The sequence below is a fragment of the Notothenia coriiceps genome, unplaced genomic scaffold (genome assembly GCF_000735185.1).
Source record: "Notothenia coriiceps isolate Sejong01 unplaced genomic scaffold, NC01 NC01_scaffold00023218, whole genome shotgun sequence".
NCBI lineage: Eukaryota > Metazoa > Chordata > Actinopteri > Perciformes > Nototheniidae > Notothenia > Notothenia coriiceps.
In genome coordinates this window covers 1-5,164 of record NW_011355919.1, presented here as the reverse complement: position 1 = coordinate 5,164, position 5,164 = coordinate 1, and the positions used below count along the sequence as shown (strand labels likewise).

Sequence of the window (5,164 nt, the reverse complement as noted above, 5' to 3'; positions counted from 1 at the left end):
AGCTGAGATTATTCCCGTTAATCTGGTCTAACACATTAATAGGTTCTTAAATATTAAGATCCCCTGAGACACAGTGTCGTGAAAAAAAAAAGTGGGGCTTAACAGGTTAATGCAGACACATCATACTCAGTGAGAGGACTCTGTATTCTCTATGACTCAGCCTATCATAACAACCTAGTGAGGCTGTCCAACAACATCATCTCTGACCCAAACCATGTTTTGAACAGTGAATATGAACTGCTACCATCTAAATCGGAGATACAGGGTCCCACCATTCAATAAGGTCAGACTGAAGCACTCCTTTGTGCATCACTCAATCCTCTCAGTAAATACAGAGCTGATCCCAGATCAGATGCACGCTGAAGGCTCTTTGAGCAGCTTTTCTCTCACTGATTGTGCTGTTATGTTAAATGTTTGTTATTTGTGTTTCATGTATTTGTGTCTGGATATTTGTCTGTTGATGTTGGACATGGAGCTGCTGTGACGCAAGTCAAATTTCAGACTTGATCTGACAAATAAAGTAATATCGTATCATTTCGTGATGCTGACAGAAAGATGTTTCTGTGCTTGGTCCACAGCCTCGCAGACACAAGGTGGGCATCGAGAACATGGCTCTGCAGCCTTGAACCCCCCCCGCCCCCCAGCTGCATCCGGCACACACCACATGAGTACGGGTGGAACCAGAAGCATGGCCTCTGTCAACGTGCACACCAAATGAATACTTTTTTTTGAATGAATAACACTCTGCAGATCTTCCGTCAAAAACGGAAAACGTATCTATTTCAACTGTATCATGGCAATGAAGTTATTGCTGAAAACCCCAAAAAGCCAAAAGCCCAAAGCCCAAAAACCCAAGCACTTGTTGAGTTCATGAAGGCCGTGTAACTGATTCACCAGCACTCACTATGCTAGGATTTAGTTTGAAGTGAATATATCTGCACTTTCCTTGTTGTTCGGAGTTTGATTCTTTATGGTTTTTGCACCTATCGGAAGTCGCTTTGGATGAAAGCGTCAGCTAAATGAAATGGAATGTAACACATCTGTAAAACTAATAATAAAAGGATCAACTTTGCTCTATTCTGTGTTGGTGTGTGTCTCATCAGGCTGTGTTCATTCATGAGTACTCGTTGGAGCAAACAGGAGCAGACATGTGTCCAGTCCAAAGTGCACAGAACCCCATGGAACACTGATCCCAGTGCTGCCTCTCTGTGGTCAGACCCACCCTGTGTCCTTTAACCCATGGAGGTGTTTCAGAGGTTTTCAGCACAACATTCATGCACTCCTTTAAGCCATCATGTGACCTCACATTGGTTGTGTGCACGCAGCAATCTGTGATAGGACTGAGCTCCTCACACTGGACCAATTGCTCCTCACTACAGAAGCCCTGTGAAAGTGAGACACAGATTCTGGTGATCCAATGGCTAGCTGTGATGCTTTCCTCTTGTATGTATGACTGAAGAACAGATGACAAAAAGTTTTTACAGGACACATTTGAAATGGTCAGGCTTTTGTTTGTCTGTTGTTATTATTCTCAATACGACCACAAGAGGTGTGTTCTACTAAATAAATAATCATTTATCATTTCCCCCTGCAAAAGGTACATATATGATTTGTTAGCATGTACTGTAACATTAAGCATGTCTTTCTTTTGGGTGTAAATGTTTGCAACTTGGAGCCATTTCAGCCTTTTTTGCCTTTTTTGGCAATAGCTTTTTCCATTAAAGTCATACACACAAGAGATCGTTGTTTCCTTTAGATCAAAAGGATGTCACTTGTTCTTCCTTGGCTCTCAGGGCTTCCGTCAGATGACCTGCATTATCCCAATTGAAACTAAAACAGTATGCTTGACTTCTGAGGAACATGTCTATGGAAGCCCTCGGTGGTCAATATGGAATCATGCTAATCAGAATGAATGCAGACACATGCATCACTAAACAACATCAATGAAATCAATAAGTCAATAACATGTCAGGCAGTGGGACAGTAGTGCTCCTAATGATAACTGTATAGCCACATGCTGACTGCTGCATGTTCTATGTTATAAACACACCCGTCTCCATCAGGAACACGACACGCACGGAAAGGATCAAGAGTTCAAACTGGACAGGTTATCCTTTAGAATCTTTTTATTGATATTATGATAGGCAGCTTTTTAAGATAGTTTAACACTTACTGGAATGAAGTCATTTGTTCATGATTGGATCAGTGTTCACAGGGAATCAACAACATCAAGTGCACAACATGTGAAATCAACAGAAACAAAGATGACATCACACAGGTAGCTTATCATTGAAACAAACAGGAATGTGAGTTGTGTCAGTTCCACCAAGTGGGGCAATAATCAATCATCAAAAAATCCAACAATGACATGCTGGAAAAACAAATATAAAAGAACTTAAGGATATGCTGACATGAGATGTTTAACATCAGTGTCTGAGGGGGGCTTTGGAGCTGCCCCTCTGAGGACTGATCTACTCTATCATCTGTCTACAACATATTCAACACCATCAATACTCACACACACTATGACCCTCCATCCCCTCAGATAACACTTTCTATTGCAACACTCTGCATTCCTCACGTTAGACACCCAGTGCTTTAATCATGGACTCAATTGACTAACATCACAGCTGGGTGTACTGGAGATGACTGATTGTTTGTATCCATAAAGTCGGGGGACTTGCAGACAGAACACATCTGTGCTGTAGCGGCTGAAACATCCTGACTGAGTCTGTCATTTATGTTACAGAAAACTCAAAAAAATCTTTTGATTAATCCTCATTCCAAGTGAATGCCCACTTTGACCCTTTGAGTTCCTGACACACACTGTTTATTAGGAGTTAGTGGTCTACAAATACAAACTAAAGGCATTTTCAAAGCTGCATCATCTAGGCTCTGTCACAAAGTCCTTCTCAGCCGTTTGTTGGTGGTGATCCAGTCTGAAGCGGATCATATACAAGCATGCTCTTCAAGTGTGAGCTGAAAGGCTTCTGTAGATGGGGAGCCTTGTGTTCTTGATGTGAGTGAGCAACAGCTGATGTTAGCAGCATGAACACACTTTGGCTTTTTGATATTTGGACAGACAGAAGCTTCTTCTTCTTCTAACTCCCACTTCATAATATGTGACCGCTGAGAGGTGACAATGTTCTCATGATGTTTAGTGAAGCATTTACACACAGTTTAGTGCCTCATCCATAGACTTAGACCAGAGCTGGACCATGAGAGCTCACCCACAGATAACTCATGATAACACCTGGCTTAGTATTAATAGCCTGATAGTTTTGGGTTGTGACATTGGTGGAGGGCCTTTTCAAGAGAGTACCATTATATTATAAAATCAAACAAAAATTGACCTCCTAGAACTGCTTTGTGTTCCCGCCCTGAGTGCTGCACACAGTGACACAGCTAGGAGGAGGAATACTCACTCACACATCATTATAAATTCATTCTAACAACAATCTCATTCATGCTTCCATTCATTCATTCATTGAGATGTTCCAGTCAGTGCTGTGAGAGCGCACACACACACACACACACACACACACACACACACACACACACACACACACACACACACACACACACACACACACACACACACACAAATTTCAGTCAGCCTGGCTAACACCGTGTGAATATTGATATCTGTGGGTTTGATTGGCTCCTTCACTGACCATGCAACACTTGAAGCTGAATGAATGCATGATATATATATATATATATATATATGTGTATATGTACTGTGTATAACAAAGAAAGAGGTCGGCACGAAGAGGCTCAGAACGGCCTGTAGTTCCAGAAGCTGGAGAAGACAGAGATCTGCAGGAGGAGAGACAGAGCGGCTCAGTCAGAGGAGGGCTCCCTTACACAGAGTAGTCACAGGTGGAGCACCTCTACAGCCAGGGTCTCTCCTGGACACATCAGCACTGTATTTTTTAATCAGAAAGCTACAAGCTGGTAAACATCAAAACCTGATGGCTAGAAGTTACCTATGAGGATGTTCATTGAATTTCAGACAGACACACCCTGTCGTCGTCTTTGTTCTCAACTGCAACTACAAAGGAACTTTAACAAGGGATTCAGAGTGAGGGAACCCTCCCTTTACCTTCACAACTCTGTTTGTAATAGAGTAACACAGGTGAGTCATGTGACCCTGACTGGCTCGTGGTGCAGGACACTCACCTTGTCCTTTAGCTGCTGGCAGAGCTGCAGAGAGATAGTGAAGAACACCAGCGTGTCGTTCAGCCACGGTACCACACACTCCACCTTGTGGACGTGGCTCACCTCGAAGCGGTTGTTGTTGAGCTCACTGTGGAGGAGAGGGAGAGGACCAAGGAGACGTTAGAGGAACCTTAAACAGAGACACAGACAGACAGAGACACAGACAGACAGAGACACAGACAGACAGAGACACAGAGAGACACTGACAGACAGAGACACAGACAGACAGAAACACAGAGAGAGAGACAGACAGACAGACAGACACAGACAGACAGAGACACAGCCAGAGACACAGAGACACAGACAGACATAAACACAGAGAGACAGAGAGACAGACACAGAGAGACAGAGACACAGACAGACACAGACAGACAGAGAGACAGACACAGAGACACAGACAGACAGAGACACAGACAGACAGAAACACAGAGAGACACAGACAGAGACACAGACAGAGACAGACAGACACAGACAGACAGAGAGACAGACAGACAGAGACACAGACAGACAGAGACACAGACAGACAGAAACACAGAGAGAGAGACAGACAGACAGACAGAGAGACACAGACAGACAGAGACACAGACAGACAGAGACACAGACAGACAGAAACACAGAGAGACACAGACAGAGACACAGACAGAGACAGACAGACACAGACAGACAGAGAGACAGACAGACAGAGACACAGACAGACAGAGACACAGACAGACACAGACAGACAGAGAGACAGACAGACAGAGACACAGACAGACAGAGACACAGACAGACAGAAACACAGAGAGAGAGACAGACAGACAGACAGAGAGACACAGACAGACAGAGACACAGCCAGAGACACAGAGACACAGACAGACATAAACACAGAGAGACAGAGAGACAGACACAGAGAGACAGAGACACAGACAGACACAGACAGACAGAGAGACAGACACAGAGACAC

At 43.8% G+C, this 5,164-nt stretch overlaps 1 long non-coding RNA gene across 1 annotated transcript; it reads right to left on the bottom strand.

Annotated features, from left to right (window-relative positions):
• Positions 1 to 2,108: 2,108 nt before the first annotated feature.
• On the bottom strand, positions 2,109 to 4,304 carry LOC104954316 (uncharacterized). Its single transcript, XR_799323.1, has 2 exons — positions 4,183 to 4,304; positions 2,109 to 3,819 (listed from the first exon to the last, which is right to left on the bottom strand). It is a non-coding gene; the product is annotated as an uncharacterized lncRNA (long non-coding RNA).
• Between the last annotated feature and the right edge of the window lie 860 nt (positions 4,305 to 5,164).